This window comes from Talpa europaea (assembly GCF_964194135.1).
Source record: "Talpa europaea genome assembly, chromosome: 10".
NCBI classification, from domain to species: domain Eukaryota; kingdom Metazoa; phylum Chordata; class Mammalia; order Eulipotyphla; family Talpidae; genus Talpa; species Talpa europaea.
In genome coordinates, this window is record NC_140077.1 from 70,425,678 (window position 1) to 70,441,640 (window position 15,963).

Below are 15,963 nucleotides of genomic sequence, written 5' to 3' on the forward strand. Positions count from 1 at the left end.
AAAGGCAGCACGGATGCTCTTGTCCCCACACAGGTCCCTGCAGCTCTGAAATCACAGATCTGATGTCACCGTGACGCAGCCCTGGGCTTTCCCACACTCCAGTCCTGTATTTAACCAGAATGTGCCAGGGAGCTGCCACCAGGCCCCCAGGGCTGGCCCACCCTACCATCCAGGCCATGTCCTCCCTTCCCTGCCCCTGTGGAGACGTCTCCACCCAGATCCTCCTGCCTTCTCCTATCGCTGAGCCTGAGTCGCTTCCCCCCTCCAACGACTCGGTAGGCTCCAGCACAAGAGGACCCCCGTCAGGTGACTTGTCGGGGTGGCCTCTTTCACTTGGGGGTTCTGTGTTCACACGTCCTCTCTGCCCCTCCAGCCCAGGCTGGACAGTGGCTGAGGAGCAGACACGGGTCCTGAGACTGGTGCTAAGACCTCTGATGGCTTGAACCAAGGGGCAAACGGAATCGTGTCATGACTTTTACGTTGGGCCATGTGACAACCTTGAGCAAACAGGCCAGTGTTTCTGCTTACCCCCTTAATTTTAGTTTTTAGATTTATTTTTGCATATTTAGATTTATGCATACAAAAGCTGGGGTGCAGGCCAGAGATGCAGGAGAGGAGGGTGAGAGGACTCACTAGAGACAGAGTGGGGAATAGAACAGGTGGATCTACTGAAATACACTGCTGAGGGGAGCAGCGGGTGACACAGGAGAGGTCCGCACCCTGTGGGTAGCTCCGTGGCTGGGGATTGAACTCAGGCCGCAGTGGATGGGATAGCTTGATAGTGATGAGCCTTAACCCTTGCAACACCAGAGAGGCCCCCCTTAATTTGTTTTGCCTTCCACACTGGCCTGGCGGATACAGGGTGTGCAGGCAAAGGCTCACCACAGCTTTCGCACCCGGTGTCTCCGGAGAGCCCATCCGTGCGTTTCCATCTCAGCTGCCACAGGTGAGCCCCACAATGGGCACCCCAGGGCCCCTGCCCACCTGAGGAAGGGGACTAGGTGCAAGGGGGGCTTCACAGGACTGGGAAACAAGCTTCAAGGAGAGAGGCCTGCAGGGGCCCGTGGAGCAGAGATGTGTGAGAAGCCGCTCTGGACTTGTCCGAGGGACTCGGGACAGGGAAGGGACACTTGGAGAAAGACATGGTGAGATGCCCGCGGGGGTGACCGTGGCAGCCTGTCCCTGGACTTGGGCTTGGATTTTGCTCCTTCCCTTTCAGACAGCCTGGGCCCTCTGCCCTTCTTTGTAGGCCCCCTGGGAGGTCCTTAGACCTGGGGCAAGTTTTTTGGGCCCCAGGGGCCCTACTTGGGCCACCCTATTGGCCTGGGCCTTTGCCCTGAGCGGACGGTGACTGTGGGTGTTTTGCTGGAAACCGTCTCACCCCTTGCGCCCTCCACGGGACACACTAGTTGCGCTCAGGTTCTTAGCTATTAAAGTGGGGTGGCGGCAGCATTTCTATGCAGGAAAAAGGACCCTCAGACAGAAGATGGGAGCCCCTGCCATCCACACCTGCGCCAGAAGGAACACAGACCTAGTCAGAGATTTAAGAGGGGGCACAAGACCTGCACCCAGAAACTAACACACACAGCAAGAAGCTGGCGGCAACACAAGTGAGCGGGAAGATGCTGGGCTCATGGTGGCATGAAAGATGTCAGCCCCCCACGGTACACCCTCTACCCCCACCCTGTTCGTGGGGCCCACCTTGGGGGGTTCCGCAGGACAGCAGAGCCGTCCCTGCACAGGGACAGAGCCCTCGGCCAGAACAGCTAAGCCACCGGGGAAAGTGGGGCTCACAATCTCACAGCCCCACCAGGCCCAGGCTGCTGGGGAGGATGGCCCTGGGGCAGTCATGTCGGGCAGGGACCTGTGCTGTGAGGACAGGGCTGGAAAGCCAGGAGGTTACAGGGCGGTGCACCTGAGACAGGCCTGGGAAGGGCACTCTGGGAGGTGGTTAGGGACCCTGGGATCCCCTCACCGTGGGGCTCACCTGTCGCAGCTGAGACTGAAGGGCGTGGACGGGCACTCCAGAGATGCCAAGTGTGAAAGCTGTGGGGAACTGCTGCCTGCACACCCTTTATCCTCCAGGCCGGTAGGGAAGGCGGAGCTCAAACTCATTTCCCCCTTGGTTCAAGCCACTCAGTTCCAGTTCTAGGACCTTCGCCTACTCCTCAGGCACCCTCCAGCCAGGGCGGAGGGGCAGAGAGGACATGTGAACAGGATTCAAACTTCACCTAATTCATCTGGAGTGGATGGGGGTCCCGGCCATCACACATGGCTTTTGGCCGGGGCTCCTGTCCCTCCTCTCCCCACTGAAGCCTGTCTTGACACTGCAGGAGGGAGTGGCTGAACCTCAGCCTTTCCCCTGGAGATGCCAAAGCAGCCCTGTGGGCTCCAGGGGGCACAGGAGAGGGGCTCCCCTCCAGGGGGATGCCCGGACAGTGGGGCAGAGCTGCTGAGACAGGTCTGGGACACCTGTGCTCTTCAGTGGCTACACGTGGGTTGGGAGTGGGGAGCAGGGCTTGGCCACAGAAACATCACAGTATGTGCCCCAAGCTCTAGAGTAAATGGACAGGAGTCAAAGGGCACGCCCCCCCCCTGCCCCCAGCCCCCCTCCCCCACAGGCAGAATGGGGAGACCGGATTCCCAGGCTTGTCCTCAGGCCCACAGAGGTGCAGAGAGTCAACACTGGGGGGAGGGGCGCTTCGTGGGGCCCGGATGTGGGGTTCCCGCTGGGGGATGGATTCCCAAAGCCCCCTGGTTCTCCACACCCAGCCAGGCCTGCCCCGGGCCCAACCGGACCCGCCCGCAGGGAGGGGCGCTGACCCCCAAGCTGGGCTGGCCTGAGCCCCGGGTCAGAGGGCACGTGGAGCCTCCCGCTGGGTCCTGAGGGAGCTGGCTCCCCTCACTGACCTCAACCCACGTTCCGAGGAGGCAGGTGGCGCTTGGTGAGCTAGGGAAGCCAGACGAGCCAGGAAGCCAGGTGCAGGGGCGGGACACACCTGACCGCGTTCACCTGGCCGCGCCCACGCAGCCCTCCCGCTGCCGCGGACAATTTGCAAAGGCAATGGAGGCAAACAGCCCGCATCTCCTCCAAAAACTGGGTCAAGGAAAATTTCAGGAGGCCGTTAAAACGCAAAGGGTGTCTATTTGGATTTAAAACCTTGCTCAGCGCCCACAGGTGCCTCCGCCCCCCGGCCCTTCCCACGCTGAAGTGCGCCCCGCGCCCCGCGCTCCTTATGCCCCTCTCCTGCCGCCAGCAAGTGGCGCTCCGCGCCCTCCGTCGCGTGGCCCCAGGAGCGCCTCGCTGGCCCTTTCGGCGACCGCGGGTTTCTCCTTACCAGCCGCGCGCAAAGGAAACCCCCGGAAGTGCGGCGTGAGCGGGGGGGCGGGGCGGGGCGCCTGCGCCGAGGAGAGAGAGGCCCGGGAGCAGCGGGGTGCGCCGCCTGGTGGTGGGAGGCGCGACGGCGGAGGGTCCGGCGGGGCGGCGTGGGCGGGGGCAGCCGGCGGCAAAGCGAGATGGGCACCGGCCCTCGGTGGTCCTGAGAAAGCGGCCGTGGCAGCCCTCTGCTGAGAGCTCTGAATTTGGGATATTTACATTTTATTTTAAGTAGTGATTCTGTTTTTGTGGAAATGACTTGAGATAATTTGAGCACGGGTGGACGCATGTGGAGGCCTCTAGCACTTTGTAGTGACCAGTCATTGGAGACGTCTGCAGGGAACCTCGGGACTGGTTAAATAAATCCCAATATATGCATAAAAGAACTGTATCAGGGCCTCCCTGGTGGCACATGGGGTTAAACACAGCACTGTGAAGCTATTCGCAGCCTCTGCAGCACGAGTTCCATCCCCGGCTGACCACATGGACCTCTCCTGTCTCCCGGCTGCTCCACTCAGCAGTGGATTTCAATGGATTTGCCTGTTCCGCTCCCCACTCTGTCTCTGTTGAACACACACACACACACACACACACAAACCGACCGACCGTACCTCTGGCCTATACCCTAGTTCTTGTATGCATAAATAAATAACTTTTAAAAAAAGAAAAGAAATGTATCAGGTACCATCATCCTGAGTGGTTTCTAATGACTTGAAAAATCCTTACATTACAATGTTAAATGAAGGAAGTAGGCTGAAATTCCAGAGCCAGTGTTATTCCAGCATGGAGAGAAAGTATTAAGGAAACAATACACTGTGTATGTAGAATAGAATGGAAAAATTATTGTACAGCAGTGAAAATAATTAGGCTCTAGCTGCATCCAATAATGTGGATTAATCGTGCCTGCATACTGTTGAGTAGGCAACAATGAAAATGTCAAGATATAAAATGGGACCTCTCTGGTGGTGCAGGTGGTTGAGCTTAGTGCTGTGACTTTTCACCTGCCCAGAAGCAGAGATGTAATTTCAAAACTGATCTTTTCATTACCTTTAGTTGACTGGTTCTGATAATAAAAGGGAGTTGTGGATATTACAGAAAATTTGAAAAATAGAATAAAATATAATGAACAGTCTGCTCTGATTTTTAATCAAAGGGTAAATCCTTTTATGAGCTAGCTTACTCCTTAGTATTTTCCAATATTTTAAATTGTGAAATATAACACATGTGTAAAAGGGCAGACAGTACAAATTAAGAGTTTGAGAATTACAAAATGAACTCCCCTTCATTTGGTCAAGAAATAGAAAACTGGGCCTCCCAGGTGGTGCAAGGGGTTAGGATGCAGCAGTATGAGGCTATCCGTAGTTCCATACCTTGTCAGGGAGCTGACCCACAGGGCACAGCAGACCTCTCCTATCTCCCCGCTGCTCTCCTCAGCAGTGGATTTCAATGGATCTGCCTGTTTTGCTCCCCACTCTGTCTCTGCTGAGTCCTTTCACCCCCTGCATCTCTGGCCTGCACCCCAGTTCTTGTATGCATAAATGAATCTTTAAAAAACTAGTTTCAGGGCCTCCCTGGTGGCGCAGCGGTTGAGCGCTGGGTTGCGAAGCTGCCTACAGCCTCTGCAGCGCCGGTTCGATCCCCGGCCACTGGGCAAGGGTCCCATATGGCGCGCAGACCTCTCCTGCCGCCCGCTGCTCCCCTCAGCAGTGTACTTCGTCAGTCTGTTCTATTCCACGCTCTGGCTCTGGTGAATTCTCTCACCCTCCTGCCCTTCTGACTGTACCCAGTGCTTGTATAAATAAATAAAAATAAATAAATCTTTAAAAAAAAACTAGTTTCATAATCTTCCTCCTCAAATAAGCACCAATATATGACTTTAATTACAGCTATTTCCCTTGGTCTTCAATACAATTTATCACCTAACACTACAGTATAACTAGGACATTATTTTAATTTTGTCTGGTATTTAAAATTTAAATAAATCATATTGTGTTCATTTTATATCTTTTTTTAAAAGATTTATTTTATTTATACAAGAGCTGGGGTACAGGCCAGTTGCGCAGGAGGGTGAGAGGATTCACCAGAGACAGTGGGGAACAGAACAGGCAGACTGACGAAATACACTGCTGAGGGGAGTAGCGGGTGAGACAGGAGAGGTCTGCTCGCCACGTGGGTTGCTCCGAGGCCCGCGGGGATCGAACCGGCACTGCAGAAGTTGCGGGCAGCTTCACAGCACTGAGCTCAACCACCTGCACCACCAGAGAGGTCCCATTTTATATCTTGACATTTTCATTGTTGCCTACTCAACAGTATGCAGGCACGATTAATCCACATTATTGGATGCAGCTAGAGCCTAATTATTTTCACTGCTGTACAATAATTTTTCCATTCTATTCTACATACACAGTGTATTGTTTCCTTAATACTTTCTCTCCATGCTGGAATAACACTGGCTCTGGAATTTCAGCCTACTTCCTTCATTTAACATTGTAATGTAAGGATTTTTCAAGTCATTAGAAACCACTCAGGATGATGGTACCTGATACATTTCTTTTCTTTTTTTAAAAGTTATTTATTTATGCATACAAGAACTAGGGCAAAGCCTTAGGAATTCTGTTGTGTTGGTAGAAAAACATTTAAGGATAAAAATATGGGCTTCCTACTTGTCAGGCAGGCTGAGCAGAGAAGCAGCATGTGAAGTGTTACTATTAAGGTCACCTCATTGTTTTTAAGGAGAAGGTTTGGGTTTCTGGCCTGAACCTAGGGTCCGGCTAGTTTGTAAATCCCAATAAACACATTTTGCCTTTAAAAATATTTTTTAAATTATGGATTTATTTTGTTTAACCCATAAGCATCACATAGCTTTAGTTTAAAAAAAAGCTTTAGTTAAAAAAAAAAGTTTAAAAAAAAACAGGAAAAGAAAGATACTATTTGTTTTTGTTTTTAAAGATTTATTTATTTATGCATACAAAAACTGGGGTATAGGCCAGAGGTGTGGGGGCTAAGAGGTCTCACCAGAGAGAGTGGGGAGCAGAACAGGCAGATCTACTGAAATACACTGCTGAGGGGAGCAGCAAGGAGACAGGAGAGGTCTGCTGCACCCTGTGGGTCACTCCCTGGCCGGGGATCAAACTTGTGCTGCAGTAGCTGCGGATAGCTTCATAGTGCTGACACTTAAGCCCTTGCGCCACCAGGGAGGCCCAGAAAGATACTATTTAAAAGTCTGGGCCTCTTCCAATTTTCAAATACAAGAGTTCTGAAATTTGGCTCTACCTATGGGATGAAGAAGATAAAAGCATGAATGGAGCAGTGGCATTCCACACCAACACTGATATAACTATGATCCTTGCAGTGCCTGGCTAATTGCCTTTACAAAAAGAAAAACAGAATAGCATGAAAAGCCTGTGTTCCAAATCTGCTTGTTGCACATCAGTATAAACCCACCATGTCCTGGCAAACTTACTTTCATCTTCTGTCTCATCCTAGAGCTCACGTCCTGATTCATCGCAACAGAGACTCCATTGGCAACAGGAAGGACGGTGGCATGAAAGTACTCGTTTGTGTTCCAGCAATGGCTGAGGTCTGGGCGAGCTTGTGATCCCTGCTAGGCCAGAAGCCTCTTGACTTAAACTGGTGCTCAGACAAGAGGAAGAAAACAAGGAAGAAGAAAACCCTCTGGGAATAGCCAGAGACATTTAAAAAACCTAAAGAATGCCAGTCATATTTAAGATCCCTTTCTTGGGGCCTCCCTAGTGGCAAAAGGGGTTAAGCACAACACTGTGAAGCTAGCTGCAGCCACTGCAGCAGGAGTTTGATCCCCAGCCAGCCAGGGAACTACCCACATGGTGCAGCAGATCTCTCCTGACTCGCCCACTGCTGCCCTCAGCAGTGTATTTCAGTCAGTCTGCCTGTTCTGTTCACCACTCTGTCTCTGGTGAATCCTCTCACCTCCCTGCACCTCTGGCCTGTACCCTAGTTCTTGTATGCATAAATAAATCTTAAAAAAAAAAATAAAATCCTTTTCTTAAAAAGGGCAATGGACAGTCAATGGACAAGTGTCACCAACACTTTCTAGTCTAATGTGATTTTCCGCCTAGCAATGATTGCTAGGAAAGTTGTAGCCTAAAGCTCAACACATTTTAGCAATTTTGAAGGAAGAGGCCCAGAAACTATGCTTAGAGGCTTGGACTTTCTCCTGAGAGCAGTGGGAACCCCTGAAGGGATTTGAATAATGGCATGACACAATAGGGTTGCCCTGTTGTTTTTTTAAGATTTATGTATTTATGCATACACGAGCTGGAGTGCAGGCCAGAGGTGTGAGGGAGGGTGAGAAGATTCAGCAGAGACAGAGTGGGGAGCAGAGCAGATGGATCCACTGAAATACACTGCTGAGGGGAGCAACAGGGAGACAAGAGAGGTCTGATGTTCCATGTGGGTAGCTCCCTGGGCAGGTATTGAACTCCTGCTTCAATGGCTGCCTATAGCTTCGTGGTACTGAGACTTAACCCTGCACCACCAGGGAAGCCCTGAGCTGTACACTTTTAAAGGGTGAATTATATATCAATACAAGTTATTTATTTTTAATTATAGGGGTCACATTTTTGCTCTTCCATATGTGTCATGTTCTGCTCACCCTCTACCAGGCCACCTGTGCTAAGATCCCATCTTTCTCCCTCCCCAAACCCCTGCCTCCGGGCCTCCGTTTCCTCTGGTAGCCATTATATTCTTTCACTGAGTTCAAGATTTAGTCCCACTATATTTTGCCTGTGTATTTTTTTATATTTATATTCCACAGATGAGTGAAACCATCTGATATCTTTCACTTTTTGACTTATTTCATTTAACATAATCATCTCCAGATCCATCCATTTTGTTCCTAAACGCCATTATTTTATCTTTTCCTCTGAGTATGAGTTCCACAAATTTTCTGTCTGTTCATCTGATGAAGGGCTCTTGGGATGGTCCCATAACTTGGCAATTATGGACAGTGCTGCTGTGTACATAGGTATAGGTAGATCTTTTCATGTCACATCTGAATGTCTTCTCTAGGAAAGTGTCTATATAGGTCCTTTGCCCAATTTTTTTTTTTTTAGGAGAGCAAGTTTATTCAGTGAGTCTTTACTGAGCTCTTAACTAGGTGCGAGGCACTATTTGAGGTGTTGGGAATACATTCCATTGATTAAAAACATACAAAAGTCCCTGTCTTCATTGTGCTTACACTCTAAACAAAGTATCCAAAACAATAAACATAATAAATAAGTAAATTACAGAGTAAGTTAGAAGGTAAAATTACTACCCCCTCCAACCCCGCCCCCCCCAAAAATAGAACAATTGTGAAAATGAAAACAAGTCTTATCTGTAAATTTTCCAAAACCAAAAAAGAGAAAAAATAAGCTTCCTCCTTGGAAAGTGTATTTCTTTAAATGAAAAAAAGAAAATATGTCTGGCTCTTAAAATGTTCATGGGATTTTTAAGCAAGAAATTAAAGGGATTTTGAAAGTATGACAGTGGGTAACTTTCATAAAATAGGGGCTCAATAGAGTTCCTGAGGTAGCAGAATCTGTTCTTACTGCAATAGTAGTAGAACTTTCCATAGTTCTAGCAAATTCTATGACTGGACACATTGCCAATCACAGCAGATCTGGAGTTAAGTCTGCTGAAGAAAGATTGCAGGGACAGAGAAGGGATGAATTCAAACAGCTTTTCAAGATTTGTTTTGCTTTATTTCCATTTCCTTTTTTTTTTTTTTTTTTTAATTTTCTAGAGGCATGTCTTATTTATTTATTTATTATTTGTTTGTTTTGGTTTATACATGCACTGGGTACAGTCAGAAGCGCGAGAGGGTGAGAGAATTCACCAGAGCCAGAGCGGGGAACAGAACAGGCAGAAGGACCAAAGTACACTGCTGAGGGGAGCAGCGGGCGGCAGGAGAGGTCTGCGCGCCATGTGGGACCCTCCTCCGGTGGCCGGGGAGCAGCCGGGGATCGAACCGGTGCCGCAGAGGCCGCAGGCAGCTTCGCAACCCAGCGCTCAACCGCTGTGCCACCAGGGAGGCCCTCCATTTCCTTTTTAAAATGCATCACCCTAACTTTTGTTAATTTCTTAAAGAAAAAGGGTGCATTCATTAAAAAGGAAAATTGAAAAATGGGAATGCCCACATTTCCAACTCCACCTCCCCTCCACATTGTACAGATACACGTTTATTACATATTGGTGGACCCAGGTCTTACAACACCATCATCAGAGAGGTTGTTGACTCTAAACTACCAAGTAGATATTTCTTCCCTTTGACTTAAATTCAAATTCCATTTCAGCAGAGCAATCCAAAATAATTAATGTCTAGTTTTAACCTGTGGGAAATTAGGTTCTCCAAGTATAAAAATGCATAATAAATGGTGGTATTATCTTTGATCTGAAAGTCATATATTCAACAAAATGGGGCAGAGACAGAACGTCCAGTTTGCACACCAGGAAAGAGGAGTGTCCACCCCACCGAACACTTACAAATTGATGACTATGACAGCAGCCCTTTCTAGAGGTAATAATGTCATTAGGTTGTGATCATTCTCCAGAAACCCCAATAGCCCTGAATTAAGCACATCTGGAAATTGTTCGGATGACACAAATTTCTGTTTTCTGCCATTAAGGCTTCAATGTGTCTCCATGTTATTTCTTTGAAACCTCCTCCTTTTAAATGAGGATGTGTACATAAAGTGCAAGTAAGATGCATTCCCTTGCCCGTGCTTCCAGGCTCTCATTTGGATAAGCCAGTATTACCAAATCTACCAGTTAAACCGCCAGACAGCTAGATCATCTGCAGATGTTTTTGGAGTTAGCCAATGAATCCATCTGGCAAAGAGAGTGTCTGAAGATCGATGCAGTCTTGGCAAGAAAACACAAAGTACCATAGACAAGAAAACACAAAGTACCATAGACAAGACAGGGATGTCAATGACATGAGCAGTAAAAGGGAATTTGAGTCACAGAAGACATCTTTGGAATGCAATTTTTTAAGACAATTCAGGAGCTGTAACTAAAATGAACGAAGCCTCCGGATTTCCGAGCATAGTCAATCTTCAGTGAGGGTAGATTCAGTTTTTCTAATTAAATTCCTGAATTTCTTTTCGGCTTCTGCCCTTTCTTCAGCATCAAAGTACCAAACAGTCACAGCATATCTGGTGGCACAGGAGGGTTACACTTCATGTGGGTTCCTGCGATCTGACCAGAAGAACAAGAGTCTGTCAAAAATGGGTTCCACATCTGCTATGAATGATTTCCCTTCTGGAAATATCCACAGGACTCCACAATGTGGCTTGGCATCCCAATTCTTGTTCCGATAGTAGATGCAGGCCATCACCATTGGGGTTGTCTACAAGTCGAACGTAACCCGTTCCATTTCCTGAGTAGCCACCATTGCCTTGGACCTCTCCTTGATGTAGTATTTGCCCAGCCGACTCCTGCAGTACAGGACAAGTCTGTTGATGAGGGAGAGGAGAAAGCTGATGGCCTCGCAACCTTCCTCGTTGCTCCCATCCACGTGATCTGGTCGCCCCACAGGTGCCGCTTGGTGACTCTGGTGCGCGGCCCAGCCAGCTGGCCGTCCCGCAGGGCCCCGTTGCAGTGCAGTTGCTTGATGTCCTCCAGGACGCAGTCGCCCACCACCCCTCCCAGGAAGTTGTCCAGGTAGCAGAAGCCGACCTTGTGCAGACAGGGCACCATGTACTCCAGGGTGATTTTCTCCAGTCTCCAGATCCAACCTCAGGATGTGTCCCAGGGGCAACGCGCCCGCAGAGCTGAGCTCGGGGACACCCAGCGCGCACCCAGAGAGATGGCGAACTACGCACACGTGCCACACTGCTGGGAGTTTGGCCCCGGCTTCAGCTACCTGCAGCGGCCACGGTCTGCAGCCACCGCGGGGCAGGGAAGTAGGGAAAGTTATTTGCAACTCTAGGGAAGACAGATCCAGTTCAGGGACCAGCGGGAGTGGTGCGGAGCTCCAAGACCCAGCGCCAGACTGACCCAGTGAGGAGTCGGGAGGCCGGCTTTGGAGATGTGGAGCCACCACTAGTGCGGTGGCGGCCACCCTTTGCCCATTTTTTATTGGGGTGTCTGTTGTTGCTGTTGGATTGTATAAGAACTTTGTTTTGTTTTGAAAGATTTATTTATTTATGCATACAAGAGCTGAGGTACAGGACAGAAATGGGGGGGGGGTGAGAGGATTCACCAGAGACAGAGTGGGGAGCAGAACAGGCAGACTTACTGAAATACACTGCTGAGGGGAGCAGTGGGTGAGTCAGGAGAGGTCTGCTGCGCTCTCTGGGTTGCTTCCTGGCCGGCTGGGGATCAACTGATGCTGCAGAGGCTGCGGATTGCTTCATAGTGCGGTGCTTAACCCCTGCCCCACCAGGGAGGCCCCTGTATGAGAACTTTGTAAACCTTGGCGGTTAGGCCCTTGTCAGATGTGTAACGTGTAAATATCTTTTCCCATTCTGTAGGCTGCCTTCTTGGTTTTGTGATGGTTTCTTTTGAGGAGTGAAGCTTTTTAGTTTGATTTGGTCCCACTTGTTTGTTTTTGCTTTTGTTTCCTTGCTGCTGGGGTCAAGTCCCCCAACCCATCCTGTGGCCGATGTCCTAAGTTTTCTTTCAGGTACTTTATGGTTTTTGTCCTTGTGTCCAGATCGTTCATCCACCTTGAACTAATTCTTGTGTCAATAAAGCTTATTTAAAAGCAAATACAAAGTTGAGTGAGAACACATGTTACAGAAGAATACATAAGGCGTGATTTTATTTGCACAAAGATCAGAAAAGGAAAATGCACACTGCGTTGCTGAGGGGCATGCAGGAGCAGCTATGAGGGAAAGCAGGGGAGGGGGCTGACAAAATCTGGGCTAATGTTTACCTTCGAGGGAGCAGGAGGTAGCTCAGGGAGAGACCCGGATGTCATAGGGCTGGTCCTCATGGTCTTCCCGAGACTTAGTTTAGGGTGTTCATAGCATTGTTTCAACAGTAGTTGTCCTTAAAAAGAGAGGTTCAATACTCTCTTGTACAAACACACACACACATGCATGCGCATGCTCACCAAGCTTCTGTGGACTATGTCCCTTTCATTATCTGTCCTGGGACGCATGTGTCCATGCGTGGACAAGGCAGCCCATGAACTCTGTCCGGGAGGTCGGGCCCGCCCCAGGCTTGACCAGTTGGGTCAGTGCAGATGGCGAGCTGGGGTCCCTGTCATGCTGCCGCTGAAGCTGCCCTCAAGGGCCTCTCCTTACTGGGGCCAGCAGGAGTTGGCCCATGTACACAGGTGCCATGGCGAGCACTGGCACGGCCCAGGGTGGTGGCCTTCTCCCCCAGAGGTGAGCACACGCCCTCGCATCTCAAATGGAGAGACCCAGCCTGGGGACACTCGTGCTAGGGACTGGCAGGGTCCTGACCCTGCCAGGGCTTGGCGCCGGAAGGTTGCCCAAGGGTTCCGAGGCGAGTGTGCAGGGACCACCTGCCCCTTGCTGGACACTGGGTCTCTGAGCTGGGACTGCAGATGCTGATTCTCATCTCCATGCTCTGATCACAGCCCCAGGACGAGCCCGCTGGGGATGCCTGCCCTGCTTGGGTACGCCTGGGCCTGGGGCATGGGCTCACAGCCTCTGCTGTCCAGGCAGGAAGGGGTGCAGAGGGCAGTGAGGATGGGGGCAGGGAGGCGCAGGAATGCAAGAATGCAGGGGGTGGTTCCTGGCCTGGCCATGGCTCCCAACAGGCAGGTTCAGACTGGTGTGTCTCAGGTGTGGTTTGCAGGTTTCTCTACCCACGCTTCACCCTAAACCAGGTCATCGTTCAGAAGGAAGGGCCTGGGAAAGACAAGAGGACCGTGGGCCCAGCAGGAGGCTCTGTGCCCCCAGGAGCACAGGCCTACACTGGGTCAGCCCACACTGGGGTCTTCCTGGGGGGCCACAGGTTGGTTTTCCCTCCAAAATCCCCCAGGTTTCTGTCCCACGCCTCTGTCTGTTCTTCACACACCAGCAGAGCGACCGTGCCCCCTCCCTCACCTGAAGCCCCAGGCACCCCCCTCGCGCATCTTTGTCTCAGGGAGGCTGCCAGGCTCCGTGTGCCAAAGCTCCCCCCGTCCCCCACATCATCCCAAGCCCTGCTCCTCGTGCCCAGGGAGCGGAACCCGATCCTAGAAAGGACGCTGTACTTTCTCACCTCAGGACCCCTGACCTACTGCTTCCAGGGCCCCTCAGCCCTGCCCCCCTCTGCCTGTGCTTTTCAGACCTTCAGCTCAGCACCTTCTGCAGAGAAGCCCCCCCTCCTCTGTGCCCACCAGGGTCCCGTCTCAGGCCACGCAATACTTGCCATCGCTGACACGCATCCTCCCTGGGTGACTGGGCCCCATGAGAGCTGGGGCCACTGGGCCCCACCCAGGGTGTGGCTGCTGGTTTGAACCAGTCCAGAGGGCCGGTGATGAGGGCTGCACCCCACAGTTCCCCGGGGTACAGGCAGCCGGGGCCCTCCCCACAGTGCACCCTCACACCAGCCCAAGCGAGTTTATCTCACACATGGGCCTCAGGAGGGTCGGGTCCCAGAGCTGCATGTGGGGGCCTCAGAGAAGCACTTAGGGGCTCAACACGCAGGCTGGCACCTTGTGGGTGAGCATGGATATCACGCCGTGGACAAGGAACAGCTTCCTGATGACACGGGGCATATCTGGTTTACAAGACTAGGGCTAGGCCTGGGAGGTGTCTGGCCCACACCGCATCCCACTGGGCTCTGCAGGCCCAGGGGCTCCTTCATTGACCTGGGGGAAAAAAAAAGGCTCGTCGATAAGACACAGACACAGGCCAGAACCGAGGGCAGGGATGCTTCTGTGATTTCAGGCCAAAGAGTGCTCAGGACAGTGGTTGGGAAGGGGCAGAGAGCCCAGCGGAGTGGGGCGTGCCCTCAGGGATGGTGGGGCTGGCAGCTGGTCAGCCCAGTGAGCCAGGGGTGCTGTGGCCAGGAGACAGGGCGGGGGCACGGAGGAGCCCACTAGTGGTCAGTAAGCGGTGAGGCCAGCAAGACCCTGAAATTGGGGCAAGGGGGACTGCAGGGTGAACTGTGAGACAGAGGGAAGAGAAGGCCACAGAGCATGAGCTCCGGCACGGACACCTGCTCCCCCCCAAGTACGATGTTGCCTGCGGCTGAAGGCACTGGGAGAATGTGTCTGGGGGCTTGCCCAGGTGACCAGATGGGAGACTGAGCAGGCCTGGTACTTTGCCTCCAGGTCCAGGCATTCTGCTAGAGCCAGCTGGGCCCTGGGGTTTCTGGGCTCAGACAGGCGCCTCCCGGGACTGCCCCGGCCCTCAGCCTCGCCCCAGGGCCGGAAGCCAAAGTGCTGTCTCCTGATGCCTGAGAGACAGTACTGGCCTTGGCTGGGGCCGCCAGATCTGGTTGTGGAGGCACCAGCCCTGAAGATGTGCAGCCAGCCGGTCCCTCCCCTGAGCCCGTGAGCATGTCTGTGAAACAAAATGTCCCAACTCGTCTCTGTGCCTCCCGCTCCTAGCGAGATGGTGAGAGCGGGTGTTTCGTCATGGCCGGGGCAGAGCTCAGGAGATACGGGCGAGCGCGCAGGGTAGCGGGCACCCCGGGGGCCCCACAATGGTCCCGGACAGGTTCCTCAGTGCCTCTCCCTCTGCCTTCACCACTTCCTATGAGTCCTCACCTGTTCATGCAGCGCCTGGTGCTGATGTCCATCCTCCGACACCTGCTTTACATTCTCTTTTCACGCCCTATTGGAGCAGTGTCAGGGGAAAGGGAATCACCTGCACCCCAGCACTGAGGCCGCCCCTGCCCACCCCTCCCCAGCATGCTCTCCATGGCGGCCCAGAGGCCTGTTGGGTGACAGCGGTGGGGAGGAGGGCTGTGTCAGTGTCCATGGCTGGCCTTGAAACGCGGGCGTGCGCCGCGCGAGCAGGCCAGCGGGGCCCCAGCAAGGAGAGCAAATCCATTCCTCAGGGAAGTGTCGGCGGGCAGGGCCCTCACTGAGGGTGAGAGCTCCGGGAGAGGACATGCAGGGGCTACTTCCATGCGGTGCTCTAGGGGAGGACAGCACCGCCCAGCCTGCCCCAGCTGCGAGGTCCTTGGAGAGGCCCCAGTGCTGCCCCCTTGGCTGTGCACCTGCTCATACCCCCAACACTCTGCAGGGGCCCTGGTTGCCCCACACGCGGATGCCACAGAGACAGCAGGGCCCGGAGACACAGCAGGGATCTGGGGGGACAGCTGGCCATGCCGAAGGGGAGCCCCCAAGCAGCAGTCTGAGGCCCCCACGGCCTCCCTGCCGCCAGCCAGTGTGCATCTCCTTGGGGTAGTCGCCACTCCCCAGGCAGCTGAGTGTGGGGGTGCAGGTTTCTCTCCAGAAACCCGCGGGGGTCAGGCAAAAGGCCTTTGAGGGTGGGCCTCCTCTCTGTACTGAGCTGGGGATTCCCCATTTACTTGACCATCGCGTTCCCTCAGCCTCTAAGGAGCTGCTGAGGCGCAGAAGCTGCGCAGGGGAGGGGGGATGTTGTTGAGGCAGAGCTGGCCGGCCTCAGACAGAGCCACAGAAGCAGGTCCGC

At 52.6% G+C, this 15,963-nt stretch overlaps 1 pseudogene across 1 annotated transcript; it reads right to left on the reverse strand.

Annotated features, from left to right (window-relative positions):
- Positions 1-10,445: 10,445 nt before the first annotated feature.
- On the reverse strand, positions 10,446-12,687 carry LOC311178772 (prolyl hydroxylase EGLN3-like; annotated as a pseudogene). The gene is made up of 2 exons: positions 12,649-12,687; positions 10,446-11,261 (listed from the first exon to the last, which is right to left on the reverse strand). The product of its transcript is annotated as a prolyl hydroxylase EGLN3-like (transcript).
- Positions 12,688-15,963: the final 3,276 nt, after the last annotated feature.